Raw genomic sequence first — 22,834 nt, forward strand, 5'->3', positions numbered from 1 at the left:
GATAATATTAAAAAAAAATAATTGAGTTTTGCAATCAACATCAATTAAATTTTTAGTTGAAATTTTCAAATCAAATCAATTAATTTTTGAATAAAATATTTTTTTTTTTATGCCCAATAATTATATCAAATGTATACATTTTTTTTTTATTAAAGACATTTCAATTAAAAAATTAATTCGATCAATAAATTTCATGATTTTAAATTCAATCATGAAATTTATTGATCGAAAAATTTTTTTCTGTGTAGAAAATATTGTGTACAGCGTTTATGTATAAAGGGCACCAAGTAACAAAAGTGAATCGAGTACATGCTAAACAAAAACAATTTAAACACGGGTTTCGCAAACTTTGTTCTTCTATTATAATTTTTGGAAGTTTTTACAAACGTATTGCACGAGGGAACTTCCTATCCCGTGCAAATCTCAAAAAATTAAGAATCTAATTCCTTTTTTTCCCGAACATAAAACTTTTCTTTCAGATGTTGTTTACTTCTCTTCAAGTGGTGTCACTCATAGCATCATTAGCATGTTCTGTGAATTTCAAACGTCAAGAAATGTTTAAAATCCTATTTCAACCGCACAAATCCTATTTCAACACATACAGTGTTTATATGCAGTTGTAAAATAAATTAGAGAAAATAAATATTTGCAATCGGACACGGATACAGTGCATTTTGCGAACATATACCGGAAAATGAAGCATGTTCTATGAATTGCAAGAAGGAACTTCCTTTCCCGTGGAAAAATTAAGAACCAAATTCCTTTTTTGAGAAACTTTCCCTGCAAATAGTGTAAAACAAGTACACGCAAAGAAAAAAAACGTTTGGAAAACGTGTACCGAAAACGTTTTTCTTTTGTTAGAGTTTTTTGAATTGCTTCGAAAATTTTAAACTTTTATCACCAATAAAACTCGTTTGTCACAAAATTTATATTTTTTCAATAACAAAAGTTTTTTTGAAACAACAACACAGTCCATTTCGTTTATATCAAACACTGTTCTTTTCTGACTTTAGGTCTTTAATAAGACACATTTTACAGTTCAAAATTTAATATACTACAATGTAATGTTGAACATTTGTTCGGAATCTTCCGAACATATCTGGAATATATGTTAAAAAAAAAAAAAACTTTGGTTGAAGCAGGGATCGAACCCACGACCCTTGGCATGCAAGTCGGACGTAGCAACCACTGCTCCACGGTGCCAAACTAAATGTTTGTTTCTGTTAAATAAACTTTGTTTATTCGGTTCGTGGGCGCCACAAGCTATGCTATACAAATATAACTTATATGGATATTTATCTATTGATGACCATAACAGGTACATAGCTCAGTGGTTAGTGTGTTGGCTTACAAAGTGCATGGTCCGCGGTTCGATTCTCCGTCCAAGGTAACAAAAAAATTAAACATTTATAAAATCGTATAATTTCTTCTACATGTTTGTATTACAGAAAAAGGTGCAAAAAACTAAAAACTTCGTGGAAGTGAGAAAGATGTGAGGGAAAATGCAATTAGCCAGAAAAATTTTTTTTTAGTTAGTCTTTATGAAATTGTTTTTACATCCTGGAAAAGAATAAACGTTTATCACAAAAAGTATATACTTTTCTTCCAAATACACTTCCTTTCAACGAAAAGCAAATGAGAAACGAACTTTGTTTGTCGTTTGGGAGGAAAGAATTATTTTTTTGCGTGTAAGGAAAGTCTAAAGTGGGTCGGGGCCGACTATATTATACCCTGCACCACTTTGTAGATCTAAATTTTCGATACCATATTACATCCGTCAAATGTGTTGGGGGCTATATATAAAGGTTTTTCCCAAATACATACATTTAAATAACACTCGATCTGGACAGAATTTGATCGACTTTTACAAAATCTATAGACTCAAAATGTAAGTCGGCCAATGCACTAGGGTGGAACACAATGTTAGTAAAAAAACAAGTATATACGGCCGTAAGTTCGGCCAGGCCGAAGCTTATGTACCCTCCATCATGGATTGCGTAGAAACTTCTTCTAAACACTGCCATCCACAATCGAATTACTTAAGTTGCGGTAACGCTTGCCGATGGCAAGGTATCTTAAAACCTCCTAACACCATCCTCAAAATTTTATGTAAGTCCATACGTGGTATATATTAAATCAAAAAAGATCGATCCAATACGTATATAATTCAGTTTTACAAAGTAGACATAAAATTTTGACAAAATTTTCTACAGAAATAAAATTTTAACAAAATTTTCTATAGAAATAAAATCTTCACAAAATTTTCTATAGAAATAAACTTTTGACAAAATTTTCTATAGAAATAAAATTTTGGTAGACTATTTTTGGCTCTAGTGGCAACCATGATTATGAACCGATATGGACCAATTTTTGTGTGATTGGACCAATTTTGGTATGGTTGTTAGCGACCATATACTAACACCAGTTCCTAATTTGAACCGGATCGGATGAACTTTGCTCCTCCAAGAGGCTCCGGAGGTCAAATCTGGAGAACGTTTTATATGGGGGCTATATATAATTATGGACCGATATGGACCAATTCTGGCACGCTTGTTAAAGAAAATTTTCTTCTCTTTGAGGCTCCGCAATCCAAATCTGGGGATCGGTTTATATGGGGGCTATATATAATTATGGACCGATGTGGACCAATTTTTGCATGGTTGTTAGAGACCATATACCAACATCATGTACCGAATTTCAGCCGGATCGGATGAAATTTGCTTCTCTTTGAGGCTCCGCAAGCCAAATCTGGGGATCGGTTTATATGGGGGCTATATATACTTATGGACCGATGTGGACCAATTTTTGCATGATTGTTAGAGACCATATACCAACACCATGTACCAAATTTCAGACGGATCGGATGAAATATGCTTCTCTTAGAGGCTCCACAAGCCATATCTGGGGATCGGTTTATATGGGGGCTATATATAATTATGGACCGATGTGGACCAATTTTTGAATGGTTGTTAGAGACCATATACTAACACCTTGTACCAAATTTCAGCCGGATCGGATGGAATTTGCTTCTCTTTGAGGCTCCGTAACCCAAATCTGGGGATCGGTTTATATGGGGGCTATATATAATTATGGACCGATTTGGACCAATTTTTGCATGGTTGTTGGAGACCATATACTAACACTATGTGCCAAATTTCAGCCGGATCGGATGAAATTTGCTTCTCTTAGAGGCCTCGCAAGCCAAATTTGGGGGTCCGTTTATATGGGGGCTATACGTAAAAGTGGACCGATATGGCCCATTTGCAATACTATCCGACCTACATCAATAACAACTACTTGTGCCAAGTTTCAAGTCGATAGCTTGTTTCGTTCGGAAGTTAGCGTGATTTCAACAGACGGACGGACGGACATGCTTAGATCGACTCAGAATTTCACCACGACCCAGGATATATATACTTTATGGGGTCTTAGAGCAATATTTCGATGTGTTACAAACGGAATGGCAGAGTTAATATACCCCCATCCTATGGTGGAGGGTATAATATGGGAAACATTTAAATCTGAAGCAATTTTAAGGATATGTATTAGAAGTTTAGGAAAATTAGAGTCATTTTTACAACTTTTCGAATAAGCTGTGGCGATTTTACAAGGAAAATGTTGGTATTTTGACCATTTTTGTCGAAATCAGAAAAACATATATACGGTAGCTATATCTAAATCTGAACCGATTTCAACCAAATTGGGCACGCATAGCTACAATGCTAATTCTACTCCCTGTGCAAAATTTCAACTAAATCGGAGTAAAAAATTGGCCTCTGTGGTCATATGAGTGTAAATCGGGCGAAAGCTATATATGGGAGCTATATATAAATCTGAACCGATTTCAATCAAATTTGGCACGCAGAGCTACAATGCTAAATCTACTCCCTGTGCAAAATTTCAACCAAACTGGGCCAAAACTCTGGCTATCAGAACCATATTAGTCCATATCGGGCGAAAGATATATATGGGAGCTATATCTAAATCTGAACCGATTTCAATCAAATTTTGCACACTTGACTATACGACTAAGTGTTATGTTTGTACAAAATTTTGGTATAAAACTCTGGCTGCTGGGTCCATATTAGTACATATGGGGCGAAAGATATATATGGGAGCTATATCTAAATCTGAACCGATTTCTTCCCAAATCAATAGAGTTCTATTCCAAATTAAGAACATATGCCAAATTTGAAGGCGATTGGACTTAAATTGCGACCTAGACTTTGATTACAAAATGTGTTCACAGACAGACGGACGGACAGACGGACATGGGTATATCGACTCAGGGACCCACCCTGAGCATTATTGCCAAAGACACCATGTGTCTATCTCGTCTCATTCTGGGTGTTCATATGTAAACACAACCATAGCGAAAGGCGAATACTTGTTTTTATTATGGGGAGCCAAAAATTCACAACGGGACACCGTTGTACGCCGGCGAAAAATGTTTCGCATACCGCCTAACGTTATGATTATGTTTACATAAAGATACTTTGTTTGGACGAATTTTTGGGGATTTTACATAAAAACATGGTAACGCTAATTTGGCTCCTAACGATTCTCTCATATAAAAATTAGTTATATAATACAAAAACGTAAATAATTATTTACCAGTGATAAGTTCATACTGTCATCCAATAAAAATATATCTGTTCATTTTTAAAAAATGGAAATATAATTATTAACTTATGGGAAGGAAATATCTTCCATATTTGGGAGTACATACGTACTTAGGAATTTAATATAACAATATCTAATATTAGTTATTGGTTTACACGTTAATTATAATTATACTAATTATATACCACACCCGAAAATTTTTGTTCTATTCACAAATATGACTCACTATTTTTCTACATAATAGCTAGTGGTATAATATACTCTCAGTTAGTTAAAATTCCTCCCATGCAATATATTTTAACTACTGTTAAGTAAAAAAGTTTGAACTGTGTCTTATTATGGACTATACACATGATTACGAAACTAATTTTTTGAGACCAGTAAAAAATGCTGTTCTTTCATAGTTAAAGCATACTTAATATTAACATTTTTGTTAAACAAGTGCTTCGTCATAACGAGTAGTTGAATTTAATTAAACCTAAGTAAACTTTTACGATATTTCGGAAAAACATATACTCATGATTATGAAATCGGCTTGAGTCCATTTACTTACTAAAAGGGAAGGATATGGCCATTCTGAGTGTACTTAAGATAAGCTCATTTTACAACAACAAAGTAAATTTTCTTCACATGTAGGTAAATTTAACTAACTAAATAAAAATCATGAACTTACCATTAATATGAAATTTACTCGTAGTTACGATATGCCATTTTCTGAGTGTATACTACCTCAACGTACAAAATTTTAATCGAATCGGATGCAATTTGCTCCTCCAAGACGCTCCGTAGTTTAAATCTTGGGATTGGCCTATATGGGGGCTATATATAATTATGGACCGATATGGACCAATTTCTGCATGATTGTTAAAGACCATATACTAACACCACGTGCCAAATTTCAACTGGATCGGATGAAATTTCGTCTTTCGAGAGGCTCCGAAATTCAAATCTGGGGATCGGTTAGGGACCATATACTAACACGATGGATGAAATTTGCTCCTTCAGGAGAGCAAGCAAAATCAGGGGATCGGTTTATATGGGGGCTATATATAATTATGGACCTATATGGACCAATATTTGCATGAATGTTAGGGACCACTTACCAAATTTCAACCGGATCGGATGAAATTTGTTTCTCATACAGGCTCCGCAACCCAAATCAGTGGGTCCTTTTATATGGAGGATATGCGTAAAAGTGAACCGATATTGTTTATTTGCAATACCATCCAACCTACATTGATAACAACTACTTGTGCCAAAATGTTAATTCGATAGCATGTTTCGTTCGGAAGTTACCGTGTTTTCAAAAGACGGACGGACATCGCTAGATCGACTCACAATTTCACCACGACCGAGAATATACATGCTTTATGGGGTCTTATAGACCAATATTTCGATATGTTCAAAACGGAATGACATAGTTAATATATCCCCATCCTATGGTGGAGGGTATAATAAAAAATTAATATATGACCGAAGGTTCGGCCAATATTTAATGCAAAATATATGGGATTTTAAAAGTAAATTTTTAATGTAGAATTGCAAAGACTACACGTAACATATACCATCTTATGGTGGAGTGCATAAAAATCATGAGTAATATTTGCGGCATTAAACCCTTCATTCGTTAAAAAGAACGTACACTCAAAAAAATAATTCTTTCCTCCCAAACGAAATTTTAGACAAACAAAGATCGTTTCCCATTTGCTTTTGGATGCAAGGAAGTTTATTTGGAAGAAAAGTAGATATTTTTTGTGGTAAACGTTTATTCTTTTCCAGGATGTATAAACAATTTCATAAAGACCAACTCCCAAAAACAATCTTTTCTGGCTAATTGGATTTTCCCTCACATCTTTCTTACTTCCATGAGGTCTTTTAGTTCCTAGCAACTCTTTATATAATACAAAAAATGTAGAAGAAATTATTCGATTTTATAAATTTTACCTTTCGCCTGGATGGAGAATCGAACCGCGGACCATACAATTTGTAAGCCAACACACTATCCATTGGGATACGTAGCTGTTATTGTCATGAACAGTTAAACAGTTATATTTATATAATATTGTTTTCGGCGCCCACGAGCCACTTTATTTAACAGAAACATATATTTAGTTGGGTACGTCCGCCTTGTATACCAAGGGTCGTGGGTTCATTCCCTGCTTCGACGGAACACCACAATTTTTTATTTTTTTAACATATATTCCAGATAACAGGTTGGCTGATAACTCCCCGGTCTGACACATAGATGGCGTCGTTAGTATTAAATGTTTAGTTTGTGAGATAGAGCGTCTTTTGTGAAGCAACTTTTGTTATTGTGAAAAAAAAATGGAAAAAAGGAATTTCGTGTTTTGATAAAATACTGTTTTCTGAAGGGAAAAAATACGGTGGAAGCAAAAACTTGGCTTGATAATGAGTTTCCGGACTCTGCCCCAGGGAAATCAACAATAATTGATTGGTATGCAAAATTGGTGTGGTGAAATGAGGACAGTGAACGCAGTGGACGCCCGAAAGAGGTGGAAAACATCAAAAAAATCCACAAAATGATTTTGAATGACCGTAAAATGAAGTTGATCGAGATAGCAGAGGCCTTAAAGATATCAGAGGAACGTGTTGGTCATATCATTCATCAATATTTGGATATGCGGAAGCTCTGTGCAAAATGGGTGCCGCGCGAGCTCACATTTGACCAAAAACAACAACGTGTTGATGATTCTGAGCGGCGTTTGCAGCTGTTAACTCGTAATACACTCGAGTTTTTTCATCGATATGTGACAATGGATGAAACATGGCTCCATCACTACACTCCTGAGTCCAATCGACAGTCGGCTGAGTGGACAGCGACCGGTGAACCGTCTCCGAAGCGTGAAAAGACTCAAAAGTGCGCTGGCAAAGTAATGGCCTCTGTTTTTTTTGGGATGCGCGTGGACTAATTTTTATCGATTATTTTGAGAAGGGAAAAGCCATCAACAGTGACTATTATATGGTGTTATTGGAGCATTTGAAGGTCACAATCGCGGCAAAACGGCCCCATATAAAGAAGAAAAAAGTGTTATTCCACCAAGACAACGCACCGTGCCACAAGTCATTGAGAACGATGGCAAAAATTCATGAATTGGGCTTCGAATTGCTTCCCCACCCCCCACCGTATTCTCCAGATCTGGCCCCCAGCGACTTTTTCTTGTTCTCAGACCTCAAAAGGATGTTCGCAGGGAAAAAATTTGGCTGCTATGAAGAGGTGATCATCGAAACTGAAGCCTATTTTGAGGCAAAACCGAAGGAGTACTACCAAAATGGTATCAAAAAATTTGAAGGTCGTTATAATCGTTGTATCGCTCTTGAAGGGAATTATGTTGAATAATAAAAACGAATTTTGACAAAAAAATGTGTTTTTCATTGTTAGACCAGGGACTTATCAGCCAATCTGTTATGTACGGAAAATTCCGAAATTTTTACTATGAAGCTGTAAAATGTGTGTTAATAAAGACTTAAAGTCAAAAAGGAATAGAGCTTGATATAAACGAAATGGACTGTGTGTTTGCTACAGCCGTTTTTGATCTGTTTTTTTTTTGCGAGTATCCTTCTGAAGGTAGCACCTTCGTTAAGGTGTTAAGTGTATTTATTTTGGATAATTTCACTACAAAAATTTCAATGTATTATTCTTTTTTTTTTTAATTTACAGATTTACATTAGGCCTCTCCTTCACTATGCTTGTTATTATACCCTCCACCATAGGATGGGGGTATATTAACTTTGTTATTCCGTTTGTAACACATCGAAATATTGCTCTAAGACCCCATAAAGTATATATTCTGGATCGCGGTGAAATTCTGAGTCGATCTGAGCATGTCCGTCCGTCCGTCTGTTGAAATCACGCTAACTTCCGAACGAAACAAGCTATCGACTTGATACTTGGCACAAGTAGTTGTTATTGATGTAGGTCGGATGATATTGCAAATGGGCCCCATATAAACGGAGCCCCCATATAAACGGACCCCCAAATTTGGCTTGCGAGGCCTCTAAGAAAAGCAAATTTCATCCGATCCGGCTGAAATTTGGTACATGGTGTCAGCATATGATCTCTAACAACCATGCAAAAATTGGTCCACATCGGTTCATAACTATAAATAGCTCCTATATAAACCGATCCCCCGATTTGGCTTGCGGAGCCTCTAAGAGAAGCAAATTTCATCCGATCCGAATGAAATTTGGTACATGGTGTGAGTATATTGTCTTTAATAACCATGCAAAAATTGGTTCACATCGGTCTATAATTATATATAGCCCCCATATAAACCGATCCCCAGATTTGGCCTCCAGAGCCTCTTGGAAGACCAAAATTCATCTGAGTCAGTTGAAATTTGGTACGTGGTGTTAGTATATGGTCTCAAATACCCATGCCAAAAGTGGTCCATATCAGTCCATAGTTATATATAGCCACCGTATAAACCGATCCCCAGATTTGACCTCCGGTGCCGTTTGGAGAAGCAAACTTCATCCGATCTGGTTGAAATTTGGTACGTATTGGTAGTATGTGATATTTGACAACCATGCCAAAAGTGGTCCATATCAGCCCATAATCATATATAGCCCCCATATAAACAGTTCCCGAGATTTGGTTTAGGAGCCTCTTGGAGGAGCAAATTTCATCCGAGTCGGTTGAAATTTGGTACATTGTGCTAGTATATGGCCGTTAACAACCATGCCTAACTAGGTCCATATCGGTCTATAGTTTTATATAGCCCTCAGATAAATCGATCCCCAATCACACAAAAATTGGTCCATATCAAGTGCATAATTCTATATAGCCCCCATATAAGCGACCCCCGTATTTCAATTCTGGCTCTCTACTTACCGTGCAAAACGTCCATATCGAATCGTAATTATTTGTAGACTTAACTATACATAACTTTTTTGTCTAATATATACCACGTATGGACTAACTCACAATTTAGAAAATGATGTAAAGAAGTTTTAAGATACCACAACCCAAGTAATTCGATTGTGAATGACAGTCTTTCGTAGTAGTTTCTACGCAATCCATGGTGGAGGGTACATAAGATTCGGCCTGGCCGAACTTACGGCCGTATATACTTGTTTTTCTTCTAATATTATTAAAGTAACATATACATTTTTTTTTTTGAAAAACGTAAATTAATTAAAAATCTTCATATGGTGATGTGATAGTAACCACAATAGAATATAAAATGCATTTTTATGAATATTTTCATTCCATTTTATTGACATACTCAAGCACTTTCATTCTCTAGAGATTCTAAAGCTTAAAATGTTTGACGTGCATCAAACATGAATATCGCTAAGTGTGTGCCGTGTTGACACAGTGTTGGATTCATCATTATAATGCTAAAAGCAAACCTCTATGAGCTACAATCTGCTGTGGTTTTAACCCATTTTCTATATGGTGTTTTGAACATTCTCCGTGTCCAATACAAAGCGATTAAGTACGAAATAGTGAGTAATATGTTAGGCAAATTAATTTCGCATAGATAACGAAATGTTTCTAAATCGCAACAGCGAACAGTTGAACCCAAACTCTGACTCTGAAAATATAATATTGTACACTGATAGAAAAAGTTTCGTTATATTAACGAAATGTGTCATTAAAAGTGAGCTTATACAATAAATTCGTTAATACAACGAAATGTTTCGTTATTACAACGAATTTTCGGTTAATCAACGCAACATTTCATACTATTAGGTTAGGTTAGGTTAGGTTAAAGTGGCAGCCCGATTAAATTTCAGGCTCACTTAGACTATTCAGTCCATTGTGATACCACATTTAACTAAAAGTACCTATTACATATGGGCACTTCTAGTCTTAACCACTGAACCTTCTCTATTATTTACTTTTGTGGAACCAACCAGATTGCTCCAAAAACATTAACAAACTGCTTAAGTTAACGTTTTCCAGGTCAGCCAGTAATCTAAAGCTATATGCTCCTAAAATTCGCTTACGCCTTACACAAAAAGCAGGACACTCACACAAGAGGTGTTTAATTGATTCCTTTTCCTCCACGTCATGACAGCTTATACAATAGTCATTATACTTCGCACCTATAGTTTTCGCAAATTCGCCTATCAGGCAGCGACCCGTTATAGCAGATATTAGGAGTGCTATCTGACGCCTTGAGAACTCTAGCATATCTAGTGTGCGGTTTAAGTTTAAATGGGGCCATATTTGCTTGGTGTCGTTACAACCCCTGCAATTTTCCCATCGAATATTGGCCATCATAACAGCCTTCTCACGCAGTAAGAGCTTGCAGGTGGCCAGAGGCATACCAACAGATTCTAGTTCCCCTGGAATATGTAAGGTAGTTCCTAGCCTTGCTAACACATCTGCTTCACAGTTCCCCGGTATGTTCCTATGACCAGGCACCCATATTAGGTGAATATTGTACTGCTCAGCCATCTCGTTGAGAGATTTGCGGCAGTCTATGGCCGTTTTTGAGTTAAGGAACACAGAGTCCAAGGATTTTATTGCAGGTTGACTGTCTGAGTATATATTAATGCCAATATTTCATACTATTAACGAATACTTTCATTGTATTAAGGATCTTACTTTCCATAGCGGGGTTTTCGTGGATTATAACAATGGTATCAAATAAAAAATTAACTGAATCACATTATTGGCATAACACACTTGAATGATTTTCTTTTATAAAAAAATGACCTAGAATAAATTAAGAATTGAATATAATTATGGTCCGATATGGACAAAGTTTTTCATTGTTGTTAGAGACATCACTTACCAAATTTCAAACGGATCGGAAGAAATTTGCTCTTCCAAGAGGCTCAGATGATCCAATGTGGGGATCGGTTATAAGAGGCGATTATAGACAAATATATTTCAATGACTATAGTTTTAGCATTGTTTAAAGCATATATCTTGAACCTGCATTACTAATTTGCGCACCTATTGGAGTTCTAGAGGAATCTTAAATATCTCGTCAAAGCGCGCAAGGAAATCCAATGAAAAAATGTTCTTTTATTTTATTTGAAATATGTTATAAATTTTATAGATTTTGTCAATCCAGACTCAATCGAGGACGAAAAACAGTTGGAAATTTTTACTTCTTGTTTCGGCAAATTTAGATGATAAAAAATTAAACGTCAGAGCATCGAATATGAGATAACCTCAAAATCTTATTGAGATGAACCAACCTTTATATATCTCATTATGGGACTAAAATACCCATAGATTTCCAATATCAGGAAGATCGAATAAATATTTCAGTGTCTAATATGCAAGAAGTAAAATCGCGAGATCGCATATACCAAAACATGCACCGCTACACACCATATTAAGTACACCTATATATATATATATATATATATATATATATATATATATATATATATATATATATATATATATATATATATATATATATATATATATATATATATATATATATATATATATATATATATATATATATATATATATATATATATATATATATATATATATATATATATATATATATATATATATATATATATATATATATATATATATATATATATATATATATATATATATATATATATATATATATATATATATATATATATATATATATATATATATATATATATATATATATATATATATATATATATTCTGAGTCGATCTAAGCATGTCCGACTTTCTGTCCGTCTGGTGAAATCACGCTAACTTCCGTACGAAACAAGCTATCCACTTGAAACTAGGCACAAGTAGTTGTTATTGCTGTAGGTCGGATTGCAAATGGGCCATATCGGTTCACTTTTAGGTCTAACCACCATATAAACGAACCCCCACATTTGGCTTGCGGAGCCAATACGCGGGATTGTTTTCGTGAGTGTGTTTTTCCGAAATTCGTTACTCACGCACACTCACGAAGATATTATTTTCGTGACTCACGCTCACGCACGTCAGTTGATTGGTTAATCACGCTCACGCACACTCACGCCGTTGCCGTCAGCGTGAGTCAAAAATTTTCGTAAGTCACGACAATTTCGTGTCACGTGCACACCTCTAGTCTCTAACAACCATGCAAAAATTGGTCCATATAGGTCTATAATTATATATAGCCCCCATATAAAACGATCCCCAGATTTGACCTCCGGAGTCTCTTGGAGGAGCAAAATTCATCCGATCCGGTTGAAATTTGGTACGTGGTGAAAATTGTTACATTGCGCTATTATATGGCCGCTAACAACCATGCCAAAATTGTTCCATATCGGTCTATAGTTATATATAGCCAATCCCCAAAAATAATCTATCAAAATTTTATTTCTATAGAAAATTTTGTCAAAATTTTATTGCCATAGAAAATGTTGTCAACATTTTATTTCTATAGAAAATTTTGTGAAATGAAAGTAAAAAAAAAGTAAAAAATAAGAATCATCCCCGCTGAGATTTGAACCTGGGCTGTTTGACTTTTTCACTTTCATGGGAGTTCTTTTGAGAAGGTTTTGCAAATTACGATCATGTTTAATTTAGTTGGATTTTTTAATGGCAAAAATATATTTATACAAAAATATATGTATAGAGAAAATAAAGAACATCTCAGGAAGTAGTTAGAATGTCATTCCGTGGTGTCATATTAAGTTCATATCACAAATATTTGAATAGACATTTTTATGCATCGTGTTCAATGGCCTTTGTGGCTGAGTGCGCTAAGGCGTTCTGTTATGGTGACAACAGACCCATGTTCAACCCCCGGTGGAAGCGAAGACCTTTTTCAATTTGTAAAAATTAGATAAGAATATAAAAGTGTAACAAAAAATATTGATAAAAATAAAAAGTTTAATTGAAAAAAAAATTAATTTGTTTAATTTCTTCATCCAAATGAACTTCCAAGGCACAACTTCTAAAGCAATGCAAATTAACTAAAAATTGAGTACTTCCGTCTTATGACAAGCCCATGTAAAATTCATTAGAGATGATCCAAGTTTGCACTACTTCCGGATCACAAATTGGAGATCCAAACTACTTGTTTGGAAGCTCTTGTTTGCTGGGTTGTTATACCCCCCATCACCTTTCTAGGGTGTTGGAGATTTTTTGTGTGTTGCTCTAATACCACATAACATATGTTACTCAAATGCTGCCAGGTATATTAAATTAGAAACCAGTATAGCATTTGGGCGGTAATGAAATCTGTGACTAAACGACATATTTCGTGATTTTCATATGCAATTATGTACACAGAAAAAAAATCCGCATTTAAACTAGCGATAAATTAAACTTATTATACCCACCACTATAGAATGATGACGGGGGTATAATAAGTTTGTCACTCCGTTTGTAACACATCGAAATATCGATTTCCGACTATATAAAGTATATATATTATTGATCAGGGAGAAATTCCAAGACGATACAACGATGTCCGTCTGTCCGTCAATCTGTCTGTCTGTTGTAATCACGCTACAGTCTTCAATAATGAAGCAATCATGCCGAAATTTTGCACAAGCTCGTCTTTTGTCTGCAGGTAGGTCAAGTTCGAAGATGGGCTATATCGGTCCAAGTTTTGATATAGTACCCATATAAACCGGCCTCCCGATTTGGGGTCTTGGGCTTATAGAAATCGTAGTTTTTATCCAATTTGCCTGAAATTTGAAATCTAAAGGTATTTTATGACCATAAAGAGGTATGCCAAAAATGGTGAGTATCGGTCCATGTTTTGGTATAGCCCCCATATAGACCGATCTCCCGATTTTACTTCTTGGACTTCTAGAACCCGCAGTTTTTATTCAATTTACCAGAAATTGAAAATCTAGAGGTATTTTAGAACCATAAAGAGGTGTGCCAAAAATGGTGAGTATCGGTCAATGTTTTGGTATGGTCCCCATATAAACCGACCTCCCGATTTGGGGTTTTGGGCTTATAGAAATCATAGTTTTTATCCAATTTGCCTGAAATTTGAAATCTAGAGGTATTTTAGGACCATAGAGAGGTGTGCCGAAAATGGTGAGTATCGGTCCATGTTTTGGTATAGCCCCCATATAGACCGATTTCCCGATTTTACTTCTTGGACTTATAGAAACTGTAGTTTTTATCCAATTTGCCCGAAATTGGAAATCTAGAAGTATTTTATGACAATAAAGAGGTATGCCGAAGAGGACGTGTATTGGTTCATGTTGTTGGTATATCCCCAATAATGACCGATCTCCGGATTTTATTTCTTGGGATTATAAAAACCGTAGTTTTTATCCAATTTGTATGAAATTCGAAATCTAGAATTATTTTTGGATCATAAAGAGATACGCCGAAAATGGTGAGTATCGGTGAGTGTTTTAAAGGGTGGTTAAATTGTAAGGGCCGATGTTGAATGTGAACCACACCTAAACGCCCAGTTTTTTTCCGAAATTTATTTTACATTTCTCTATTTCAGACTTACTCAATTTGAACCATGGAGAGATACACAATCCAACAACGTGTTAAAGTTATCCAGACTTATTATGATGTGGATGATCAATTTTCAAAGACACATTTCACCTCAGTAGATTCGTCAATAAACAGAATTGCCGCATTTGGGCGAATGAGAATCCAAGAGTGATTGTCGAAAAACCAATGCACCCACAAAGAGTGACTGTTTGGTGCGGTTTATGGGCTGGCGGCATCATCGGGCCGTATTTTTTCCAAAATGAGGCCGGTCAGGCAGTTATCGTTCCTATCGTGAGATAACGAACTTTTTATCGCCCGAATTGGAAGATATGGATGTGGACGATATGTGGTTTCAGCAGGACGGTACCACTTGCCACACAGCTAACGAAACAATGGCTCTTTTGCGCAACAAATTCAATGGCCGTGTTATCTCACGTAATGGCGATGTCAATTGGCCGCCAAGATCATGTGATTTGATACCGTTGGACTTTTTTCTTTGGGGCTATTTGAAAGAAAAGGTGTACGTCGATAAGCCAGCAATAATTCAAGAGCTAAAGGATGAGATAAGTCGGCATATTAACGGCATAGAACCTCCATTATGCCTCAGCGTCATCGAAAATTTGGACCATCGGATGGAGGTGTGCCACCGAGGTCGCAGCGCCCATTTGGCCGATACTTTGTTCCATACATAATTGAGTAATTCCAATATATCATAATAAAATAAAATTACAATAATTTATTAAATAGTTTGTGTTTTATTCAAAATCAAGATCGGCCCTTGAAATTTTAAGCACCCTTTAGTATAGCCCCCATAAGAACGATTCCCCGATTTAACTCCTTGGGTTTCTAGAAACCGTAGTTTTTATCCGATTTGCCTGAAATTTCACTTCTTGAGGGTATAGAAGGCGCATCGATCATGTAAATTGTTTGAAACTCAATGTAAAATTTCCATATTTTGCTTCTCGGTTAAAAATCTACAGATTTAAGATTTCAAATCACGACGTTATTTTATAATTTTCTTGCACACTTACAAGACATGTTAATTATTCCTCTAAAACAAAAATGGTTCTTACAAATTCAGATATAGTCTTCATAGGTAAAATCTTTAAATTTATCTCCGGGAAGTGTATTGGTTGAACTGCTCTGCTTGATTTGTCCTCAAACCCCCCTGAAATTTCAAAGGAAACCCAAATTTTTGATTCATGGTGGTGGGTATTTAAGATTCGGCCTGGCCGAACTTACGGCCGTATATACTTGTTTTTATTGTAGAAAAAATTATTTGTTTGTAATTGAATTTTATTATTTGTTTGCGAAATTTTCCACAGCCTAATGAAATTTTCGTTTTTCTAAGTATGTCTCAAACATTTTCTGAACTAAACGTGGGTATAAAATTCAATGACCGTACACATAAGTTCAATATGAACTAAAACAAAAGAGTTAGTTTATTCTTGCAATAAAAGAGTTTACTTTTTTTCGGTGTACTCGTATATGGATATAACCTTTCGATACATCGAAAAAAGGGTCCAAATCTTTGCCAATAGACAAACTCCGTAGTTTAGTCTCTATGTATAGACCAATATAGTTTTTAAATGACAGCAGCATCCATCAAGAAGGAATTTAATCATTGCATTGGAATATTGCTATAAATAGTACTTTGTGCGTTTAGCAGAAGGTGGCGCATACAAGCGATTATGTAATTTTGCATTGCGAAAATATGACTTTAGTCTCATTTTATAATGTATCGGCAACGCATTCCACTCACATTGTTTGACCAGAGCATGCGCTATATAATCCCCGCAAGGGGATGGCCGTGCGAATACACATGAATGCTAAAGTGCCAAATGCAAAGTGGAATATGCAAGAAAATATTGATTTGTTTTTCTAATTTATTTAACTTTTGCTGCAACACTTTAAAAATCTAAATAATTGCTTTTATTCCACATGCCTACCTTTGATGGAAAATGTAGTCGTGTAGAGTTGGCAGAGGGTTATATGTGCTATGGTGTCATATATCTGCCATAAGCACAATGCAAAAAACAAAACTCACTCATCGAAATGACATCTTAAGAGTATATTTTGCCATTTTCATAATTTCACTTTTACAATTTAACAGACATATCCCATCAGATGTCTCATATTTTAATATGAATAATGTAAATGTACTTAGTTAAAATGGGATATTGGGAGTAAACTTTAGGCATTACCTTAATGTATTGAGTCGTATAAAAATTAATGGAATAATGATGAAAGTTTCTGTTAAGCCGACATATTCCTCATTTAAAAAAAAAAGATTATTTATGTTCAAAGATTTTGATTTTGAGATTAACTCCGAGCCCCACATGCGGCTTCTTGCCAACAAAGACATTTTTAAATATCAGTTTAAAAGATAAACATTTTAACAGATAAAAAAAATAAGAAACAAGTATATACGGCCGTAAGTTCGGCCATGCCTAAGCTTATGTACCATCCACCATGGATTGCGTAGAAACTTCTACTGAAGACTGTCATCCACAATCGAATTACTTGGGTTACGCTAACACTTGCCGATGGCAAGTTATCTTAAAACTTCCTAACACCGTAATATATACCACATAGTCCATACGTGGTATATATTAAACTAAACAAGTATATACAGCAGTAAGTTCGGCCGGGCCGAATCTTAAATACCCACCATCATGAACCGAATATTAGGGTTTCCTTTGAAATTTCAGGAGGGCTTGAGGATTTGAGGACACTTCCCGAAGATAAATTTAAAAATTTCACCTATGAGGACTATATCAGATTCTGGATTTATAAGAACAATTTTTGTTTGAATTTTAGAGGAATCATTAACATCTCTTGTAAGTGTGCAAGAAAATTATAAAATAACGTCTTGATTTGAAATCTTAAATCTGTAGATTTTCACCCGAGAAGTAAATTCTGGAAATTTTACCTTGAGTTTCAAGCAATTTTCATGATCAGTGCGCCTTCTATACCCTCAAGAAGTGAAGTCGGTCTATATGGAGGCATTACCAAAAGGACCGATAAAAACTTAATCCAATACTCGTTTTTGTGAGCCTAAAATACCAGAATATATACAATTTCAAGCAAATCGGATAAAAACTACGGTTTCTAGAAACCCAAGGAGTTAAATCGGGAGATCGTTCTTATGGGGGCTATACTAAAATATGGACCGATATTCACCGTTTTCGGCACACCTCTTTATGGCCCGAAAATATCTCTAGATTTCCAATTTCAGGCAAATTGGATAAAGACTCCGGATTCTAGAAGCCCAAGAAGTAAAATCGGGATATCGGTCTATATGGGGGCTATATCAAAACATGGACCTATACTCACCATTTGTGGCAAACCTCTTTATGCTCCTAAAATACCTATAAATTTCCAATTTCAGGCAAATTGTATATAAACTACGGATTCTATAAACCTAAGATGTAAAATCGGGAGATCGGTCTATATGGGGGCTATACAAAAACATGGAACGATACCGTCAATTTTCGGCACACCTTTTGATAGTCCTCAAGTACCTCTAGATTTTCAATTTCAGGCAAATTGGATAAAAACTACGGTTTCTATAAGCCCAAGACCCCAAATCGCGAGATCGATTTATATGGGGACCATACCAAAACATGGACCGATGCTAACAATTTTTGGCACACCTCTTTACGGTACTAAAGTACCTCTCGATATCCAATTTCAGGTGAATTGGATAAAAACTGCGGTTTCTATAAGCCCAAGAAGTAAAATCGGGAGATCGGTCTATATGGGGGCTATACCAAAACATGAACCGATACTCACCATTTTTGGCACACCTTTTTATGGTCATAAAATACCTCTAGATTACATATTTCAGGCAAATTGGATAAAAACTACGATTTCTATAAGCTCAAGACCCCAAATCGGGAAGTCGGTTTATATGGGGACTATATCAAAACCTGGACCGATATAGCCTATCTTCAGACAAAAGACGAGGTTGTGCAAAATTTCAGCACGATTGCGTCATTATTGAACTCTGTAGCGTGATTACAACAGACAGACAGACGGACGGATATCGTTATATCGTTTTAGAATTTCTCCGTGATCAAAAATATATATACTTTATATAGTCGGAAATCGATATTTCGATGTGTTACAAACGGAATGACAAACTTATTATACCCCCGTCACCATTCTATGATGGTGGGTATAAAAATAACCAAAGATGCAAAATCTTCAACAAGTATATACGGCCGTAAGTTAGGCCAGGCCGAAGCTTATGTACCCTCCATCATGGATTGCGTAGAAACTTCTACTGAAGACTGTCATCCGCAATAGAATTACTTGGGTTGCGGTAACTTTTGCCGATGACAAGGTATCTTAAAACTTCCTAACACCATCTTCTAAATTGTATGTAAGTCCATACGTGGTATATATTAAATCAAAAAAGATCGATCCAATACGTATATAATTCAGTTTGACAAAGTAGACATAAAATTTTGACAAAATTTTCTACAGAAATAAACTTTTAACAAAATTTTCTATAGAAATAAAATTTTCACAAAATTTTCTATAGAAATAAAAATTTTGACAAAATTTGCTATAGAAAGAAAATTTTGAAAAAAATTTCTACAGAAATAAAATTTTAACAAAATTTTCTATAGAAATAAACTTTTGACAAAATTTTCTATAGAAATAAAATCTTGGTAGATTATTTTTGGCTCGAGTGGCAACCATGATTATGAACCGAATAAAATTTTAACAAAATTTTCTATAGAAATAAAATTTTGACAATGATGAAAATTTTATTATGAACCGAATGGTTAGGTTAGGTTAGGTTAAAGTGGCAGCCCGATTAAATTTCAGGCTCACTTAGACTATTCAGTCCATTGTGATACCACATTTAACTAAAAGTACCTATTGCATATGGGCACTTCTAGTCTTAACCACTGAACCTTCTCTATTATTTACTTTTGTGGAACCAACCAGATTATGAACCGAATAAAATTTTAACAAAATTTTCTCTAGAAATAAAATTTTGACAAAATTTTCTATAGAAATAAAATTTTGACAAAATTTTCTATAGAAATAAAATTTTGGTAGATTTTTTTGGCTCTAGTTTCAAGTTTTGTGTGATTGGACCAATTTTGGTATGGTTGTTAGCGACCATATACTAACACCACGTTCCTAATTTGAACCGGATCGGATGAATTTTGCTCCTCCAAAAGGCTCCGGAGGTCAAATATGGAGAACGGTTTATATGGGGGCTATATATAATTATGCACCGATATGGACCAATTTTTGCATGGTTGTTAGAGACCATATACCAACATCATGTACCAAATTTCAGCTGGATCGGATGAAATTTGCTTCTCTTTGAGGCAAGCCAAATCTGGGGGTCGGTTTATATGGGGGCTATATATAATTATGGACCGATGTGGACCAATTTTTGCATGATTGTTAGAGACCATATACCAACACCATGTACCAAATTTCAGCCGAATCGAATGAAATATGCTTCTCTTAGAAGCTCCACAAGCCAAATCTGGGGATCGGTTTATATGGGGGTTATATATAATTATAGACCGATATGGACCAATTTTTGCATGGTTGTTAGAGACCATATACCAACACCATGTACCAAATTTCAGCCGGATCGGATGAAATTTTCTTCTCTTTGAGGCTCCGCAAGCCAAATCTGGGGAACGGTTTATATGGGGGCTATATATAATTATGGACCGATGTGAACCAATTTTTGCACGGTTATTAGAGGCCATATGCCAACACTATGTACCAAATTTCAGCCGGATCGGATGAAATTTGCTTCTCTTTTAGGCTCCGCAAGCCAAATCTGGTGATCGGTTTATATGGGGGCTATATATAATTATGGACCGATGTGGACCAATGTTTGCATGATTGTTAGAGACCATGTACCAACACCATACACCAAATTTCAGCCGGATCGGATGAAATATGCTTCTGTTAGAGGCTCCACAAGCCAAATCTGAGGGTCCCTTTATATGGGGGCTATACGTAAAAGTGGACCGATATGGCCCATTTTCAATACCACCCGACCTACATCGATAACAACTACTTGTGCCAAGTTTCAAGTCGATACCTTGTTTCGTTCGGAAGTTAGAGTGATTTCAACAGACGGACTGACGGACGGACATGCTCAGATCGACTCAGAATTTCACCACGACCCAGAATATATATACTTTATGGGGTCTTAGAGCAATATTTCGATGTGTTACAAACGGAATGACAAAGTTAATATACCCCCATCCTATGGTGGAGGGTATACAAATAGATGCCGATTTATTGGAGAACAATTTAATAGATTTTGCAGATGAGTTATATGGTGAAGTTTGGACTTTCCAACAAGATACTGCTCCCATCCATGTTATATGCCTCACAAAAAAACTTGTTTAAGTCTTGTGATATACCTTTACTGGGGCAGCCACCGTGGTGCAATGGTTAGCATGCCCGCCTTGCATACACAAGGTCGTGGGTTCGATTCCTGCTTCGACCGAACACCAAAAAGTTTTTCAGCGGTGGATTATCCCACCTCAGTAATGCTGGTGACATTTCTGAGGGTTTCAAAACTTCTCTAAGTGGTTTCACTGCAATGTGGAACGCCGTTCGGACTCGGCTATATAAAGGAGGTCCCTTGCCATTGAGCTTAACTTGGCAGCACTCAGTGATAACAGAGAAGTTCACAAATGTGGTATCACAATGGACTGAATAGTCTATGTGAGCCTGATACATCGGGCTGCCACCTAACCTAACCCACCTTTACTGGCCTGGCCAGCTCTAAATCTTATAGAGGATCTCTGGGGCATATTATCTGCTAAGGTATTAGCGAAGTCCAAGCAATATACAACACCCAAATAACTGTGTTCATCAATTTTCTACAATATGAATTTATTTCGGCATAAGCCGGCTATCGTAAACCTTTTTTCGGAAGGTTCAAGTGTGGTTCACTTTGGGTTTAGTGAACTGCCGGAATATATTCCGATAATTGGTTGATAGTTTTGCTGCAAGTAGAGGATGCTGATGAGGAATGTGGTAATTCCGAAACGTGCGTCCATCCAACGATTTTGCAGTCTATAGGGCTTTGCCCAAATAGATTTGATAACATTCTTTTCCTCTGTTGGTTAAGCTACACTTGTAGTTTAGTCAATGCATGGTTTTAAGCTGATATCAAAATCAAAAACAACAATAACTTATGACAATGCTGAAATTCTGCTGTACTTACGGTTTATTCTACTTTTTCACATTAATTTTACCTGTAATTTAAAATAGACAATAGATTAGTTAAGCTGCATTCGAAAAATAAATAAATTAAGTACTAAAAGAAGCATTATCACTGTTTTACCAAAATAAGTTCGACCGGATATATAATTTACCATCTACAGTATGACTGATATATATTGCAAACAACTTTAGGAGACCCATTCAACACTTTTGACAAAATTTTGTATATATGCACTCACATCGATGATGTGACGGTGGCTAAAGGAAAAGATAAATTTTTGTATGAATTTATTTCGGCATAAGCCGGTTATCATAAACCTTTTTTCGGAAGGTAATTGGTTGATAGTTTTGCTGCAAGTTGCTGCTGATGAGGAATGTGGTAATTCCGAAACGTGCGTCCATCCAACCATCTTGCAGTCTATAGGGCTTTGCCCAAATAAATTTGACAAACATTCTTTTCCGCTGTTGGTTAAGCTGCTCTTGTAGTTTAGTCAACACAATGGTTTTAACTCTGAGATCAAAACAACAAATATGATTGAAGTACAAACCAACAAGAAAACACAAAAACACGAAAGAAATAGAATTTTT

At 35.7% G+C, this 22,834-nt stretch overlaps 1 protein-coding gene across 2 annotated transcripts in view; it reads right to left on the reverse strand.

The window, feature by feature from the left end:
- Positions 1 to 22,834, reverse strand: part of cpx (synaptic transmission protein complexin) — a 1,078,564-nt gene that overhangs the window by 1,002,509 nt on the left and 53,221 nt on the right. The window contains exon 2 of one of the 2 annotated variants that reach the window (XM_075291793.1): positions 22,248 to 22,278. The exons of the other annotated variant lie outside the window; for it this stretch is intronic. The gene's annotated coding sequence lies outside the window, so the exon portion shown is untranslated. The remainder of the gene's footprint in view (positions 1 to 22,247; positions 22,279 to 22,834) is intronic. 2 annotated transcript variants of the gene reach the window in all.

This window comes from Haematobia irritans, chromosome 1 (genome assembly GCF_050003625.1).
Source record: "Haematobia irritans isolate KBUSLIRL chromosome 1, ASM5000362v1, whole genome shotgun sequence".
NCBI lineage: Eukaryota > Metazoa > Arthropoda > Insecta > Diptera > Muscidae > Haematobia > Haematobia irritans.